The sequence below is a fragment of the Zeus faber genome, assembly GCF_960531495.2.
Source record: "Zeus faber genome assembly, chromosome: 9".
NCBI lineage: Eukaryota > Metazoa > Chordata > Actinopteri > Zeiformes > Zeidae > Zeus > Zeus faber.
The window spans coordinates 4,934,048-4,953,394 of NC_137197.1; the positions used below are offsets into that span (position 1 = coordinate 4,934,048).

The following is a 19,347-nucleotide window of genomic DNA, read 5'->3' on the forward strand; positions in this document are numbered from 1 at the left end:
CAACATTATTTAATTTATAAGACATTAGCAGCATTAGAGAATACTGTGAGGACTGTTTAGACGCCGGTTCCGCTGTTATCTCCCTAGCGACAGTAGAGACACGATGATACATCTAACGGTAAAAATCTTCTAGTTCGGGGCCCGAGACACTGTTCAAATGTGGTGCGTGGCCTCATGCGGCTCAAGCTCCTCGGTGTGAAAAAGGCTGAGCGGGGCTGGTTTTCGAGGGCCCGGTTTTAGTACAGTAAGTACAGTATACTGAATGTTAATGAGCGAGGCCGGATTTATCCCTTTGCCTCGTGCATTTTTCTCCGCTGCCACTGTCGTCGAAACGGCTCCCGGGGGCCGTGGACATCTTCTCGCTGTCCTCGCCGCCGTCCTCACCGGATCAGCTCCACCCCCACCCCCACTCTTCCCTGCCGAGGCTCCCTTGGGCCCGGTTGCCTGGCGAAGGCTTGGCGATTAAATGTGAGACACGAGTCGTCCTGCCAAGAGGAGGACGAGGGGGGGCTGGCTTAACCCAACCGCAGTTTGGAATTTCTGAGCTGTTTGTCATACACGCTGCGAAAAATGAAAGCAGATGTAGGGGCAGAGGAGAGGGAGGGAGGGAGAGGGAGGGGGAGGGCAGAGAGAGAGAGAGAGAGAGAGGGGGAGACAGAGAAAGTTAGATAGGGAAGGAGAGAGAGGGAGAGAGGGAGAGCGAGGGAGAGAGAGGGAGAGGGAGGGAGGGAGCGGGAGGGGGAGGGCAGAGAGAGAGAGAGAGAGAGAGAGAGAGAGAGAGAGAGAGAGAGAGAGAGAGAGAGAGGGGGAGACAGAGAAAGTTAGATAGGGAAGGAGAGAGAGGGAGAGCGAGGGCGAGGGCGAGGGAGGGGGAGGGAGAGAGGGAGAGGGAGAGAGCGATTGAGTGCCAGAGAGCGAACAAGAGAGAGAGACAGAGAGAGAGAGAGTTAGAAAGGGAAGGAGAGAGAGGGAGAGAGAGAGAGAGAGGGAGAGCGAGGGCAAGGGGGAGGGAGAGGGGGAGAGAGAGAGTTAGAGTGGGAGGGAGAGAGCAGCATCTCTTCCAAGCTTCTGCTGCAACATGATGAACTGCAATAAAAGCAATGAAGGGATTTGTCATTAATCATTTTCATATTGCATTTATTGTAGAAGCAATATATAAATAGCTTCTGCCATATAGATATATCTGGGCCAGACGCGAACTTTTGGATGTGGCTTCATACTGTATTTGGCAGCCATGCATCAGCTGTTGGTTGCCAAGGCCGACAAAATTGTTGCCGAATTTTAACCATTTCATGATTGAGTGACAGTGATCCAATGATGTAATTATGATTCCTTATATTTCAGTATTCTCACTTGTCTCACCATTTAAGTGAATCTAAATTTAAGTAAATCAATCCACCAGGAAAACCAAATATTCCTCGGTGAAGTGTTTCTAAACGTACACGAGGCGTACCACACTTAACCGCACATCTGTTGACAACGGCCCTCATCTGGTTGCCGGGGGCAACTAGGCAAAGCGTGTCGGGCTCTGCCTGCGACCATGATCACTGCGGTCTGAAAGATGTGAGCTGTGGTCTGAAATCACACATTCTGTCAGATATATGTGTCAATAAACATGTATGAACAAATAAATCAATATCTTGGATCTTGAATTGTGTTATATGTACAGAGCACTTTAGTTTGACTGCTGCTGAACATGTGACATCTCAGCTCTATTCTGGTCCTCGGTGACGTCCGCTTCCCACTTTGTCGTTCATTGTATTCATCAAATTGGAAAGAAAACAGAGAAAGCCGCTTCAATGAAAACTTATTTGCAGTCCCCTCTTTGAGAGACGTTGAGACTTGTGTTTTAGAAGTTATTTAAATTATTGTTCGTTTGTTTTTTTCCTTGAGGGAAAAATATCATTCAATATTTGATTTTAATAGAAGGCATTCATTTTAGTCTGCTCTCATTCGCTGCATTTGGGCTGTGAACTTAATTCACATTTACATTTACATAATTCATCTCTGGAGGAACCTGGAACTCAAGTGTCTTTCTAAATTCGACCAGATGAAGTTCTCATATGTTGTTTGTGTATTATGTCAATACAGCATCTTGAAACTAGTCAACACCAACAAATACAAAAATAGCAATTTGTCATAGTTAAGATAGGATCATGCATCATATATATAATACTTATAATATATATATATATATATATATACGTATATATATAATATAAAAAATCTGTGTTCCCACCTGTACTCACCAACAAGATCAAGTTGTTGTTGTTGTTGTTATTATTATTATTATTATTATTATTATTATTATTATTATTATTATTGTTATTATATCAAGTTTTTATTTTCTTATTATTATTTATATTATTTATTATTTAATTATTTATATATTTGTTATTTTTGTTATTACTATTATTATATTTTTTGCTTCTAAGAGTGCTTTAGAGGAGGAGAAGGAGCAGGAGGGAGAGGGAGAGAAAGGAAAAAACCTCTACAAGGAGGGACGAGTGATGGAGGAGAGGACGGAGAGTGGGCGGCCTGATGGGGGTGTTTGATCCGGGTGGTGTGGGGTCTGATCGCCGGCTCCCATTCCGCCGAGCCAGATGGTGCGCGGGCGTCTCTCCAGGAGCCTAATTCAATTGGAGAATAAATGAGTTCTGTCGGTAATTTGGAGATAACCTGCGCGGTGGCAAAGCCCCTCCAAGATAAGGAACAAGACGGGGAAGCCAGAGCATTCCTCAACCCGCCGCCGCTAAATTAAACTTTCCCCCAGTTCCGAAACTTTAATTAAAACACACACTTGCATTGCACTCACAAGACACGCAATTACTGTCACATACACACACACACACACACACACACACACACACACACACACACACACACACACACACACACACAAAGACACCCACACATACGCACACACACACACACAAAGACACCCCCCGCCACACACACACACACACACATACACACACACACACACACACCCACACACACAGACACACACACACACACACACACACCGGCAAAAGATAATCCAACAGGAGCAATCAAGCAGTTGAAGAAAGAGGTAGAGCCGGTTGAGGGTGAGCCGTTTGAAAGGTAAATTTGTTTCTTTGTTGTTGAGATTAATCAGTAGATGGTTCCCTGAGCACCAGATTATGGGCACAGGTAGAGAACCAGCACAATTTGGAAGAATAAATTGAAATGTTTTTTTCCTTCCCACCCCCCTCACTTTCAAATGCCAAACTGGCGGTGGGGAACAGGCCTACTGTCCCATTGTTGCCGTGGGTAATCAGTATTCTCTCTGAGTGGGTGTTTATCTGAAAGGGCGAATGGAGTTTTATAGATTTTTTTATAGAACAGTTTGAAATGTAAAAAAAATAAAAATAAAACAAAGACCCCGCTGGAAAATAAAGGTGCACTCGCGGTTCTTATGTTTAATGGAAGCGATAGAAAAGCTTCTTCAAGCTGATCCAAGCTGCCTCCTTTGTTTGGCTGGAGGGCGCGTGTCACCCCATCAGACACGTCGGGTTCCTTCTTTCATTTGTTTGGGTTCTTTCGCTATTTTTTTCCTCAAACAACTTTCGATGGAAGAAAAACATGGATTAACTGATCGGCCATTCCCGATTTTGTATCGTCTAATGTCAACACCCTGAGTCAGTGTGCACAGACCGTCAGTTCAGTTCAGTATTGGATGTCAGAGGGTCAATTATCAACTTAATACGTTGTTTATTAACGACTTGTCTGCACGTCGGAGACCTTAACCTTGGGTGTTTGGATGCATTTCACCATGGTAACTGTCCTTACATACATGAACCTAACCCCTTCACCTCTGCACGAGACATCCTGTGGCGGACAAAGGGGCGTGGTCAAGCTCCGGCTGCGGACAACAGCACGGTTCCCTTTTACCGCGGCCACCAAGCCGCCTTGAATCCGCACATCCCTGACCAAGCGTCTCGCTCCGACACTTGGTCGAGGTGCTTCTGTAACGTTGGTCAAAGTCATTCTCCGGGAACGCGTGTTTTTACCGTCGCCTCTTACCGCGTGTCAACCGGTGTCGGATTCTGCCGAGTTGAGTATTGATGCTTGACGTATCCCAGCCGAGCGAAGCCAAATAATCCGCGTGCGGGGTTAACTCTGCCTTAAAATGACCCTCCTTGCACGGCTGAAATCAAACAAAGCGCCATCGCCGCGTGTCTCCCGGTGACGGCGGCCCGATCTCTGATTAACCGTCTTGGCGAAAGCGAGCGGCGGCGTACGCGGGCGTCCTCCCGACAGAGTGGGATTCCTCGGCGCCGCTTTTCCACGCCGTGCTTGGGAGCCGGCCTTTGTCTCGGGTCGGCGGCCCCGTAATGCACCTCACCGCCTGTAATTATTCTGCCTGGTGTGTTTTGAACCGGAGCCAGTGGAAGCCGCGGTGCGTTTGTCGTCGCCCGGACTTTGATCAGTTTGAACCGCCGCTCGTGTCTGATCAGAGCGGTTACAATGAGCATCAATCAGTAACTCCTGAATCAAGCAGCTCCTCTGCTCTAATCCCCAAACCAGGGATGATCACTCGCTCCGGCGGTAAAACCCTCAGGTCGACCCGAGTGAACCCTGTCACCGTCGTTGCAGTTTGCTTTGTCTCTGCTGGAAGGGTGGGGGCGGGGGTGGAGGGACGGGTGGGGGCTTCCAGTTTCCCGGAGAATAACGGTTTGTTTTTACTGGGTGGATATCGTATGGGGAGCTTGTTTTATTTTCCTTTGCCACGACCGAATGTGCTCCAGAAGCAACAAACTCAATCCAGAGAAGTCAGAAACGTAAATGGAGTCAGCTGTCATCGTCGGCTGTGTCGGTATCCAAAGATCCTGAGCACCGTGAGTGTGTGTGTGTGTGTGTGTGTGTGTGTGTGTGTGTGTGTGTGTGTGTGTGTGTGTGTGTGTGTGTGTGTGTGTGTGTGTGTGTGCTTACGTGTGTGTGTGTGTGCGTGACAGTCTGTGGACAATCTCTTGTGTCAACCGAGTTTGATCAAAAATGATAACAAATCCATTTCGTTTACATTTTTCATGAGCTTCACAGCAATTGTAATTGGGACTCGCCGGGAACGCCTGCCTCCCCGACTCCGCCACGTTTCCACAACTGCCAGGACTTAAATTATTCATGCTTTTTTTTTTTCCTCGTGTGCTGCGTCCCCCCTCCCCCCCGTTCGGCCCCCCCATCACGTCATGGTGTTCCACACCCGGTCGCTGACCGTTTCCCATCGGGTCGCGCTGTTCCGCAGTTCTCTGGGATTCCAGGGTGCAATTCAGCGGCGGTGTTTGCTTAGTGCTTGAAAGGGTCTTTGAAAGTCTGGTAATGGATCTCGGTGCTGCGGACCGAGGGTGGAGCCACGCCTTCCCTCTGCCGGAGGGGTGACGGTGGCGCCGGCGCCGGCGGTGTGCGTGCTGAATCGCAAATAGTCGCCCCCTATTACGCAGATCCGAGGTCAGCCCGCCGCTCCGGATGAGGGATGGGATTCCGGGCTCATCCTTCCAACTGCGTGTGACTCTCCGCAGCCCGGCAGGGTAAAGCTTCGGAAAATTTCGAGCTCGGAGGAAAACGCCTTTTTGTTTTTTTGTTTTTTTCCCCCGCCGGACGCCGGGTGTGGGCGGGAGCCATTAATCGAGGTTGGGCGATGGCCGCCCGCCTGACCTTTCCCCGCCCCCCTCCTCGTCCTTCAAGTTGAAAATTCCTGAGCGTCCGCTCACGTGTTTCTGTTGATGGGGCGTGTTCGTCACACGGGGGAGGTCGTAGCGGCTTCGTCAGCTAAATGCTGAGCTACTCCCACCTCCACCCTCCCAGCCTCCAGCCCCGCGGGTTATAATCTATCAGATACTGTACACCGCTGCTGCCTTCTGGGATCTGGCCGTGGAGAGAATACCAGTTAGTTTCCAGACGGGCGAAGGTGGAGAGGGTGGGGATTCTGAGGAGTTTATTCCCACACAAACACTGTGCTCTGCCTCTTCGGAGGGGGACGGAGGTGGAGTATTTCATCCATCCGTCCGATCGCTCTCCCTGCGACTACTGCACTGTGTTTATACTCGAGCGTTTGCCCCAACGTCTCGTGGTGGAGCCGCCGACGCTGGACCGCCATAAACGGGCGGCGAACGGTTGTTCCAGTGGGAGGCGGCGGCCGCACCCGTCGAGCTGCCTCCGCTCGGCCCGACAATATCACAGGAACGACAGCGTGCTATTACTTTCTTTAATACTACATTCAAAAAAAAAAAATTAAGAATCACCACCGGGATTGATTTTCCCTGTAACAATTTTCTTCTGAATAAATGAATGGTTATTAAATAAAAATGTCTTTTTTTTTAATATAAAAAAGATAAAATGAAATGAAATTGGGGAGTCAGGGGGCGTTCGCTGTATTTTTAAAAGCACCCTCCATTTGAAGTGAACACAGAGAATTCTCTATAATATTATAAAAGGCAAAATCTAGAAACTTTGAGGTCATCAAGATGGAAGCAGCTACGTCTCCTTCAGTGAACGACGCAGTCTAAAACACCTTGCGTTTGATAAGATAAGAAAAGATGAGAGAAGATAAGAAAAGAAAAGATGAGAAAAGATAAGATAAGAAAAGATAGTACTTGATTGATCCCTGAATGGGAAATCCGGGTGTAGCATAAGATACAGAAGGAGGAGAATGACCATTCAATTCACCACAGTATACATACAATAAGCAATGAAACAGAAGAAAAAATAGAATAATTGATAAAGTAATAATTGTAATAATAATCAGGTATCAAGAATCTATTACATAACCTGCACAAAAGGTAATTTTTACCCTAATGCAGCGACCCCGCCCATCCAGACGTGGTGGTTGCTATGGTAACGCTGTGCGCTTGGTATTATTAGCAGCCTCCATGTTTTTTTGTCTTTTTTATTATAATTGTTTTTCATCAGCCTCCGTGTTTAACGTAACGTTTTGCCTTGGTTCACCCTCCATGGGTTCGTGGCGACTTGACGGATGGAGGAGACGTCTGCACCGTCTGGTTTCGGGAAATTCACAAATCACATTAAAATCCTGTCATTTTGGGATGTTGCGCTCAAAGCACAACACGTTGCATCACTCCTCCGCTCGGCAGCGAGGAGCACTTTGACCTGAAGGGCGTCCTCCTCGGATCAAACCGCGGCTTGTGAACGTGTTTACAGTGACGTACCTTATTTCACCATTTGTGGATCATTATTTTCTGTTATAAAACGTGGATACGCATCGCTCTTCAAAGGCTTCGAAACCGAGAGACGTGACGTGTTACCTGCGGCGCCTTCACCAGACCTCACCAGACCTCACCACACCTGACCAAACCTTACCACCCCTCACCAGACCTCACCAGGCCTGACCAGGCCTGACCAGACCTCACCAGACCTCACCAGACCTCACCAGGCCTCACCAGACCTCACCAGGCCTGACCAGACCTCACCAGGCCTGACCAGACCTCACCAGGCCTCACCAGACCTCACCAGGCCTGACCAGACCTCACCAGGCCTGACCAGACCTCACCAGGCCTCACCAGACCTCACCAGGCCTGACCAGACCTCACCAGGCCTGACCAGACCTCACCAGGCCTGACCAGACCTCACCAGGCCTGACCAGACCTCACCAGGCCTGACCAGACCTCACCAGGCCTGACCAGACCTCACCAGGCCTGACCAGACCTCACCAGGCCTCACCAGACCTCACCAGGCCTGACCAGACCTCACCAGGCCTGACCAGACCTCACCAGACCTCACCAGACCTCACCAGGCCTCACCAGACCTCACCAGGCCTGACCAGACCTCACCAGGCCTGACCAGACCTCACCAGACCTCACCAGACCTCACCAGACCTCACCAGACCTCACCAGACCTCACCAGGCCTGACCCCCTGCTGCCCTCAACCTGCGCTGTGAGCTTTCCTGCGTGTTGGGGATTTTTTTTCCCCGTCAGACATGTTTGTTTGTCTCCGTCTCCGAGGCAGAGTAGATGGTTATCTGCAGGACGGGTCCTGGTCTTAGAGGCTTTGTGGATTGGCCTGAAAGGTCAAAGGTGAAAGGTGGTGGCTTTTGGAGGAGGTGTTGTCCGGAGCGGTCGAATCCGAAGGTAAAAAAAATGTCTGTTGCGTTGAAATGAGCTCAGCTCGATTAAATTGAGTTGAGCAGGAGTGAGAACAAGTCGTGTCTTTTAGTTGCTTGATTACTACAGGTTGCTGCGGTACAAATCAGTGTTGGAAACAAAAGAATAAATCAATTTAATTTAATCATTTTTTTGAGAGCAGCATGAATTTTAAAATCAGGCTACGTCACTAAAAATAGAAGCATGGAGCTATTTGCAACTGGATCTCGTTTTACCAACTTTGATAATCAGCTCTACTCAACCCAATATGTGTGTGTGTGTGCGTATGTGTATGTGTATGAGTGTGTGTATCTGTATGTGTATGTGTATGTGTATGTGTATGTGTGTGTATGTGTATGTGTAAGTGTATGTGTGTGTGTGTATGTGTATGTGTATGTGTGTGTGTATGTGTATGTGTATGTGTGTGTGTGTGTGTGTGTATGTGTATGTGTATGTGTATGTGTGTGTGTATGTGTATGCGTATGTGTATGTGTGGGTGTATGTGTGTGTATGTGTATGTGTATGTGTGACTGTGTGTGTGTGTATAATGTAGTACATTTCTGTCTTTACAAATATACTCCATGAACCTCTTTTAAAAGAACCCTTTTCACACTCTACACAGCAAAGTACAATTTCTCCACATCACCTCAGTATACAGAGTATTTGTAATGCGTTAGTAGTTACTCCGCCCGACAATGTTGGAGGTAATGCTATTCTTTCACTTGACTTTGCATCACTCAAAATGCATTCTTCCAATTCCGTCGCCGCACTGCGGCTTTTAAGGCGCTTTTAAGAAACGTAAAGATGAAAATATCTTGGTTGTAAAAAGGAGAGCTGTGCTTTAGGACCCTCTCCCAGAAAAAAAATTGATTTTCTTTTGCATAATGTTGATACACTGTATATATATATATATATATATATAACCCAACAATATATATATGTATATATAAATGTTCAGTATATATACTTTATACAGTATACAGTATACCTGATTTCCATTCTATTTTTTTAAATGACGTGACTGCTCACTTTAGATTGAAGTTGCGCAGACAAACACACAGATGGTTTACATTAATGTCCACATAAAAAAATGTATTTTTAGGTAAGAGAAAAAAAAAATCGTTCTCATAAAGAACTTGCAGATAAAATGATATTACCTGGACACGAGAGAGGAGTAATGAGAGTGTAATTAAATATTGAAGGCGGGGAATTGATATTCCAGCGTCGGAACACGGTGCAGGTCCGCAGGTTTGCAGACTGGGATCAATGGCAATTTTCACAAACAGTCCTTGGAAAGATCTGGAGAATATTGTATTTTGCGGCATCGAACCCGGACAGGGTGAAGTCTGTTGCTCCGCACCACGCTGTTCCTCTGCCGCGATGATAGGCGCTCGTTTTTTGTATTTTTGGGTGCACCCTCTAAACTCCTAGTGTAACAAAACTCTCCTCCACCATAGCCACACTAAACCCGCTCCACACACACACACACGCACGCACGCACACACACACACACACACACACACACACACACACACACACACACACACACACACACACACACACACACACACACACACACACACACACACGCTCTGCCGGCTTTTAACCAGGCGGCGGAAATTACAGCGGTGACCTCTTGGCACTCGGCAGAAAGACACTCCGCCTGGCCGAGAAGTAATTTTGCTTACGGAGAAAAGGAGGCGGGGGAGGAGGACAAGGTGGAGGCCGGGGGTGCGGATCCGTCTGAGAGCCGCAGTCGCTCCGCTCCGAGCCGAGCGCCGCCATTAAATTAACATTCAACACATAGAGGGGTTCAGCTGGGGCATGAAAGGGCTGAGCACTGAACAAGCCTGTTAGAGCAGTCTGGGGAAGCCATCACCACTGCACAGGAACCCTCCTTGCCCTCCCTCCTCCACCCTCCCCACCTCTCTCCCTGTTTATGGAGCAACTGTTCAGTTTGAGATTAGTAACGCATGCCAGCATTATGTAGATCCGTGCCGCCGCTGCAGCTTCGCCGACGAGCCTCAAACATCAGAGCCCAAAAAGAGAAACTGCCGCCCATCAGACCGTCGGCCGTGGAAAAAGAAAATAAAATGGATAAAAAAAAAAAACATCAAGAAAAAACAAATCCGTGCACATTTCTCCGCTCGCCCCGCCCACGGGGCATCGAGCGGGGTGGGGCTGGGGAGGGTGGGGGTGGGGGGAGTTATGGAGCTCCAAACTAAGCCATTATTCGGTGACAGCAGCTCCTGGGTCGTTCGAGGTAACAAACGAGCGCGTTTCGCCTCTCGGAGCGATGTCGCGGTTTATTCCCCCATTAGGAGGCGGTGGTCCGCACTCTGCAATCATTTTTTAATTAGACGGGGTGTTATTTAGCTGTCACGGGGGGGTGATACCTCACGGCAGCCGGCAATCTCGTATTCACGACAGTCGGCTCGGTCTCTTCATCTCGCTGAGTGATGCGTCCACATGGCCGCGCCGTCGTCTCCGGCTCACCTACGCCGCCCGTTATTTCTGCCTCGCCGAAAAGAGTTGAAATGGAGGGTTGGTTTCCCTGCACACGTGTACCAACCCATGACGCGGCGGCTTTGACACATTCCCTGGGAATCACTCTTCCTGGGTTTGTTTCGGGGACCAGGAGCACCTCGGGAGGGTGGTTTTGAGTTTTTTCCCCCTCTGTTTTCCGCCCTGCAGTAGCGTAATTCCCGTCTCATCACTCAGATATCAATCTACATTTTGTTTATAACCGGGAGCAGCTGTCAGACAGGATTTTATTTACTAGTGTGTTTTTTTTTTGTTTTTTTTTGTGTTTTTTTTTATGAAGACATCCAGCGCCGCAGCCTCAGGTGTTTCTCTGCGGTTCCCAGAGAGTCTGCTCCATAAGGGGCTCTGTTTTATCTTCATAAACACATTCCAGGTGGTAACAATTTGTCTCTAATGAAGTGCTGCCCTCTGTGGGGTGTTGTAGAACAGCAATCAGACACAATCACAGCCCTCCGCCTCCCACCTCCACCTCCCACCTCCACGCCTCCGGTGTCCTCGGGGCCGCCGGCGTGAGCGGCCAGCCGATGGAGAATCAGGTGAAATAGGATGGAGGTCCCTCCGGGGGCCGAAAAAGGGACGACTTCGTGAGCCCCGTCAGTTCCCAGAGGAGGCGGCTGTGGAAAAACACAGAACTTTAATGGTCTTAGCGACAGGAGGGAGGGGGAGGGGGCGGGGGCGGGGGCATGTTCTGCTCGGGGTTAGTTGCGTGAAATACACATTTATGAACTCCATTAAACCGCATCTCTCCTTCTTTATTGGGGCCTGCAGTTGTGCAGCTCTCCCCAATGCGGGGGAAGAAAGCTACAAAAAAGAAGCGTCCTCTGGGTAAATTGCAAACAGATTGCACCAGTTTAACTAGAACTTTCTGCAGCCGTCGGTACAAACAGTGAGTGTGGACACATCTTCAATGAGACCACTGGAGGTTTTTTTTTTGGACTCTCTGCTGGTCCTGGGGATTTCTCTTTTAATTCCTGTTTTTTTGGGATCAATCGCTTGGCTCGGGGCACAATTCACAAATTTTTTTTTGGGGGGGGGGGGCAGGTGGCGGTTCTGACCGGCCCCATTGAGCCGGCGTGAGCGGCTGGACGGGCCCTCAATCTGTCCACCTGAACACTCTGCTGGGCTGCTGCAAGGCTCCATGGCCCCTGTGGAGGAGAGTCCATCTAACAAATTCAGAGGGGCGAGAGAGGGAGGGAGGGAAGGAGGGAGGGAGGGGGAGAGGGAGGGAGGGAGGGAGGGAGGGAGGGGGAGAAATTGGATTTGATTGATAGAGAGAGAGACAGAAGCAGAGAGGGGGAAAGAGAGGAACCAAGAGAGGTGGCGGGTAAGACAAAGACAGAGAGAGATGGCGGGGGAGGAAGGCAAAGAGAGAGGGGGAGTGAGAGAGAGAGAGAGAGAGAGAGAGAGAGAGAGAGAGACGGTGAGAGGGATGGAGAGAAACAGCGAGGCAGAGGGATGAGGGAGGGGGAGGGGGGTAGTGGGAGGGGAGAGAGAAGGAGAGAGAGGCAGAGGGAGGGGGTGAAGGACGGCAAGATGGAGGGAAACAGCAAGAGAGCGATGGAGAGGGGAGAGAGAGAGGGAGAGAGACGGAGGGAGAGAGAAAGCGGAGGTAGTGGGGGAGAGAGGGGGAGAGGGGGTAGAGAATGAGAGATGAGAGAAACAGCGAGGGAGAGTGATATAAGGAGGGATGTAGAGATAGAGAGAGAGAGAGAGCAGGAGAGCGACGGAGGGTGAGCCAGCAGCTACAACCGATCTTGGAATGTGATCAGACTTCAGTTCTGGAACATCCAACTTCCCATCCATCCCCTCTTCCATTATCTCTCCGTCACGTAGAGAGAGAGAGAGAGAGAGAGAGAGGAGCCATTAGACGTCCCCTCCCTCTGCTTGGCCGGTGCTCGCTGGGCAGCAGCAGGGCGCTGGTCAGGAGTCCTGCATCCGTTTTAAACGCCGCAGACAGAGTGAGATTGGATTTGGGTTTGGGCTGGGAGCTCCAGCTGGTGGTGCTGGCCCCCGTGGCCCCTCACCTGCTCTCCCTGACTGCACTGGTATGTGTGACTAACGCCGCCGGTGAGTGTCGGGTAGCACTGGAGCACGCTTCCATCTCCTTTCTAGTTCTTCTTCTTCTCCTTCTTCTTCTTCTTCTTCTTCTTCTTCTTCTTCTTCTTCTTCTTCTTCTTCTTCTTCTGCATCTGGGACTTTCCGATTAAGAGCCGGTTTTCACACAATTTCCCAGTTTTTGTGGCACGTGCACAGAGTAGGGATGTCATTTTACACGCGGCTCACATGCAATATTCAAGGGCAGGAAAAAAAAAAGGCCCCGTGCAGGAGTGAGCAAGTCGGCAATTTTTCAGGAGATCAGAATCGAATTTGTGCGGCAAATTTTTATATATATTGTTTTTACATTTTTACATGTTGGAAATATTACAAAAACACATTCATGGAAACACACATGGAAAAATCAACAAAATTAAAACAAGGCTAGTAGCCTGCTGTATCATCTAGACAAGGGATTCTAAACCTTTTTCAAATAAATGACCATCAGCTTGATACACATTAGACCCCGGACCCCATCGATCAGATTTAGTCTCTGGGAACCCAATCTGAGATCAATATTTGTATTGTTAGACATGATTTAGTCTCTAGTCTCTACTCTAGTTAGGGAGATGCAAACAGTCATTATTGTACAATCTCTAACGGCGCTGACGTCTTGGAAACGGAATAACGTTGAACTTTAACTATTAATCATTTTGCCGGGGACCCGCTGGAACCTCTTGAAGGACCCCTGGAGGGTCCCCAGACCCCACGTTGATTACCATTGACCCAGAGCTACCTATATACCTGCTCAAATAGGTATTTAGGCAGCTCGTGAAGGCCGCACCACACTCCCTTCATCTCCAGTTTGTGTGTAGCGATAAGACAATATGAGGTTGGCACACACCAGTGCTTTTGGTTGCTAAAGTAAAGCAGGGTGCATGCGTTTGGCGACTGCCAGAAACCTCCTTTCAGTTCCCAGTTACTGCTGATCTCCTCCCAGACACCGTTTCTCTGTTCCTCTGCAATAGTCATGGCAGCAGAAAACAACCGCCAGTTGAGCCTGAAAGAGCCCAATTTTTGCAACTTATTTTTCCCTTATCTTTAATGATCACACATCGCGTATTATTGTATGAAGGCCAAATCATGAAACTAGGGGCGTAGTCACGAGGCGACGCCCAATTCTTTCTATTAATAAGAACTCCCTTGTGTATCACTGTATCACTCTCCTCTTAAGCAAAGTAAAGTGTGTTCTAGCTTACTCAACGAGGGTTTTAGTCTGTTCCTCACAGCAAGGCAACAACATGTAGTGGAATATTGGTATCTATTTTCATTATCTGAGCTGTAGTTCAATCCAGACTGGGTGTCAGATCTCACCCTCCCACTCTCCCCCATCGGGCGGGAGGCTCTTGCCTTTTCTGGCCCGTAGCGATGAAACACAACCGAGCGCGTGCGAAGCCAAGCCCCCGGCCCGGAGCCCGGACCCCCTGCTCGGCGGGCCGGTCTGAACTCTGCTGTGCGGGAGCCACCTGCTGGGGCAGAGCCTCAGCCGCCGCCACTGCTTCCACCGCCGCCTCCTTGATGGTAATTCGAAGAAGCTCCCACCGGAGGTGCGCGGGGGGGGGGGGGGGGGTCCCCTGCGAGGGCCCCGCGACCCCTCCGCATGCGTGTGCACGGCTTCGACGTAGGACGATGAGGCAGCCGGCGGGGGCGGCGGCCTCGGCCTCCCGCGGGCCGCCGCCGCAGAGGACCAAGGTCGCGGCTCTCAGGAGAAAAAGCGGCGCCGCGGGGAGAAGGAGTGCACGGATGGGTGCTTTACGCTTATTGAAAATCAATAACAATCTGTCGCCGGCAGCAACAAGATATATTCGAACAAGCCGCACCCAGAGGTCTGGCACGGTGCTCCGTTGTTGTTTTCATCAGCTGGAATCATGGGAAAGTTAATCTTTTCTCTTTTTTTGTGCCGACTCTCACTGCTCCGACCGGGGTGGGGCGCTGGTGGAGGTTGTTGGCGTGTTACTAGAATTTGTATAAAGTCTTGGCTAAACTGAAACGTTTATTTTATTTATATTTATTCAAACATGAAGCTAAAGTCGCTGTTATTAACAAGGACAAAATGTAAAAGGCTTTTAATTTGTAGTTTGGGGAGAAGGGGAGGAACTTGAGTTTGAAAGTTTCAGCTACAAACCCTTCTCCTATTCCCACTGTTACATTATTCATTATTCATCATTAGACGTGAGGTGGTTCTGGTTCTGTGGGAGGTGGGAGTCGGGTCCCGTGGCTCCGATTGGGCAGGAACGTGCCCAACGCATCATGTTGAGCCTCAACAGTTTGTTATGCTGTAACTTTGATTGAAAATCGATCAGAACGATTAATCACAGTGGTGCTGAGAGGACGCCGCTGCCTCAGCGGGCGTAACGTGGAGCTTTGTCTGCAACGCGCCACCCATGGTAACTTTTGTAAACAGCTTATTTCACTGAACTCTATTTGGGCCTTTTAGAAATGAGCTGAAACAGAAAGGGAAAAACAAACAATGTGACGTTGTGGTGACACTGTCCTCTCAGCCCAGGGATGGATGGATGGATGGATGGATGGATGGATGGATGGATGGATAGATAGATAGATAGATAGATAGATAGATAGATAGATAGATAGATAGATAGATAGATAGATAGATAGATAGATAGATAGATAGATAGACTGATAGACTGATGGACTGATAGATGGATAGATGGATAGATGGATAGATAGAGTAGCAGATCCGCCTGCCACATGCCACCCCAGTGGTGTCTTCACGGTCCTCAGACACAGAGACAGACAATGGAGTGTAAAACACACCAGATCATGGTAGGGAGTGGGCAAGGTGGAACAGGCCCGGAGCAGATGGAAAACATGTCATGAGACGGGCTCCTCTCCTGTGTGTGTGTTGGAATGGGGGTTTTACCTGTTACTCGTTGATTGCTCTATCGAGCAAAAGGCGTACAGCCACCCTGATCCCGGGCCCAGTTACCTAGACCCAAGACAGGTGCGGCTGCTCAAACCACTACATCTTTATCTTGAGCAATTAAACAACCAATCATATAGTACATAACATAATAACAAATTCATCAAGATATTGACCAAAATTTTGGTCTTCATCAGTTCCCTATTGAACAGAGTAGAGGTAGAGTAGACAGGTACCTACGGGTAGACTGGAGGGAGGTAGACTCAAGGTATAGTATCATCAGAATAGAGGTAGAGTAGAGGGAGGTGGAGTAGTGGTGAAGTAGAGTAGAAGTATAGCAGAAGGAGGGAGGTAGAGTAGAGGTAGAGGTTTAAAAGAGGTAGTGTACAGGTCAAGAGTAGAGCAGAGGGAGGTGGAGTAGTAGTAGAGTGGAGTCAAGGTAGAGTAGAGGAGGTAGAGTATAGTAGACGGAGGGAGGAAGAGGGAGTATAGTAACGGGAGGTAGTGTAAAGTCGAGGTAGAGCATAGGTAGAGTTGAACAGGTACCGTAGAGTTTAGGGAGATGGAGTAGAGGTGGAGTAGACTTCCTCGTTGCTCTCTTCTTCCTTTTGGAGTCAATCTGTTCTCTTCATGTTCAGCGATTTGAGGTTCATAAGAAAAATACAGTGAAAATAATCAGTACATGAAAATGTTGACGAATGATTGTATCATTATTTTGCATCTCTCCGCCCATCCATCCATCTCTCTGCCCATCCATCCATCCATCCATACATCCATCCATCCATCCATCCATCCATCCATTCATCCATCCATCAATACAGAGGAGCTGGCCCCCTGGTGCCCTCCCTCCATGTTTCTCCCATTTCAAGAAGTTTACTTCTTAGAAAACACACTTCCAACAAATAATAACTTGGTCTTTTGGCACCGGTTATCTTCCACACCAAACCTTCTTGCCTGAACTAATTGAATTCGAAGTTGGTGTTGGTGGTCACATCAGAAAGCTCTCTCCCTCTCTCCGACTCCCTCTCTCTTTTTGATAATATTATTCCTGCTCAGCATTATCACGCACGGTGTGGGAGGCGGCTGGATTCTAGTGGTTTTCTTACACTTGCCGCACAATTTCTCATTTAACAACATTGTGGAAATCACCTAAAACCGGAAAGAAGTTGGTAAGAGCACGCTGAACAATCGTTGATGATTAAAACCCGGCGATCTGAAATACAAAATCTTTCATTTTTTAATGACCCGCGCGCTACATGAGCGCCGCGGCGCTCCGCGCTTGTGAGGGGGCGACGGCCCAAAACCCTGTGCCGCCACGTGCCTTGTGGCTTCACAAAATTGGGAAATTGCACGGTGATCGGTGCGCTCCTCTCGGTATCAGCGCTGCACAACACCCTATTGTGTTTGCGGTTTGCATTAGAGGCCATGAAATTCGAGCCCGCTGGTTTAGCCGCCCCCGGGGGTGATGAGACAACAGGGTGCCGAGGCACCAGCTCCACCTGATCCGTTGCCAAGCTACGGCGAGATCACATTTGCACTTGGCCTTCAAAGCTATTGCACCGGCTCTTATTGAAACGCACGGTGAGCGGGAACGACGTACGGGCTGACATAGCCTATTTGCTCTTATCGAGTGGGAAGATATTGCATGGATTTAACTCCCACAACCAGAGGAGGAAAAACAACAGGAGAAAGGGGTGATGCAGTGACAGCAGGCTGCCGGTGACACAGGGCTTTGAGGGGAGTGGCGTCTAATCACTTACTTGGAGGCGGCGCGTGTCGGGTACAAAGTGGCCGGCGCTGCCTTTGTCCGTCCTGATGCGAAGTGCTCCTCCGGGTATCCGTCATTGTGGGTGGTGAATGGGTAAAGCCGGGGGTGGCTGCGGGGGAAGAGGTCCTCCGGGACCGAGGCCTTGTTCCTCCTCGCACCTGGAGGGACGGGACAGATAATAATGGAGACAACATGAGGCCGTGAGATAGGCTTTTCCTTTCAAAGGGAAGTGGCGCGGCCAATTTGCAGACTCTAGCCACCACTTGTGGCCCCAATGTGGATGTGGTCCCCTGGTCAGTGTAAAATAAGAGATGCTTTCTGAAGAGGGAGCAACACGGTGGTTTTCCTTTTACCCGCATGTTTAGCACGGGGGAGACCCCCAGCGGGGTGCGCTTGCCGCACGGGGGGGATTTCATGATCAGATGCACAGGAAGACCCCGGACGGTGTCTGCCAAGGAGTCTCCTCGTTACGCTTCTGATTGCGGTTGATCGCAAAATACCCGTTGTGCGTTACGTTGTGTGCCCCCCGCAACACAAGGGCAAATTGCACTCAGCAGAAAAACTTTATGGGCTATTTGCGCTGGCATATCATCAGCCCAATATCTTTTGTGAATCAGAGGCAAATTGACACACAGTTCACGGTGCTATCAGCGGCTGCAATCCATTCTCCCTGAATTCGCCCCTGAATGTTTCCAATTTCGACTGTGACACTGCAAGCAAGATGGCCGCCACCGGTTGATCATGTTTTGGGCTTCAAAACAGCTCTGAGCGAGTGAACGGGGTCGTGGCCATTTCATCCACAGAGGAGCAGGGTCCACGGTCGCTGCGTCGACCTTGGCGCTGGGAGCACACAGAGACCGATCCTAGAAGTGGAGGAAACCGTCCGACAAACACTTCCCAGTCGAGTTGTTTATCCACCGCACAGGCCCACGTGAGACGGCTCCTATTTGGAAGACTTGAACGCGCATCAACAGCCATCGAATGGATCATGACCATTTCAAAGCTTTCTTCCGTCTTCCGTCGCATATCTAGCAGCGACAATTATCTACTCAAACTGACATCAAGAACGTTTTCCTTTCTCATTTTCTCTCTTCCTTCAGATGTTTTTTTTTTTTTTTTTTTTTTACTCTCTTTGTTATTTCTGTTTTTGGCACAAGTCCCAGAATACGTGACAAATCTCTCTTTCAAAGACACCTCCAAAAATTGACTTTTAAAAGACAACTGCAGGAAGGAAAAAAAAAAGAAAGTTTAGCTCTTGGGAAATAGATAATGATGCCTAACAGAGGCCTGAAATATAGGTTACATTCATGTACTTAGTATTCCAGCGCAGCCCCTGGTCCTTTCAAAGTTAATAGCATTGGGTTTATCACCAACTGAGAAACTAGATTACTGAGCAGGGTTCTGAGGAAACACCAGAGATCTGCATTATTTATTTCATCAGGCATTCGTGGCTCACAAAAGGTCAGTTAAATCAACACTGGATTAGCGTTCCACTAATCTGGCCGTACGGTTGTTCTTGACAGTGTAAAATGACTGAAATTGGGCTTGTTTGGTGAATCAGATGGTGTGACGTGTTAGTTTTTGTCTGATTCCTTTTCTGGGAGGAAACAGCCAATTGGATTTAGCATTACAACCCCCCCCCCCCCCTTCCCCCTTCCTGGTGGTGGCAACTTAAAATGCAAGGTCTTTGCCACGACTCGACGGGTGCATTTGGGTTCACTGTCAAATCTTGGCCAATTTCTTCTCATTTTACTGGTTAATGGAGAACACATCAGAAATTCGGGAACAGCTGCTGAGTGACCGCAGCAGTGTGGTATTCACCCGGTGCCAGGGAATAGATGACAACGCTCCCATCCTAAAAAATGTCCCTGGAACAAGCGTTGGGGAGCATTGTGCAGCGCCGAGCCTCCAGCCTGGCAGAAGCCTTAATGTCAAAATGACT

General features: G+C 49.0%; 1 protein-coding gene across 1 annotated transcript in view; it reads left to right on the plus strand.

The window, feature by feature from the left end:
- nectin1b (nectin cell adhesion molecule 1b) overlaps window positions 1–19,347 on the plus strand; it is a gene marked incomplete at its 3' end in the record, with an annotated part of 177,932 nt that overhangs the window by 116,388 nt on the left and 42,197 nt on the right. The window lies entirely within an intron of this gene.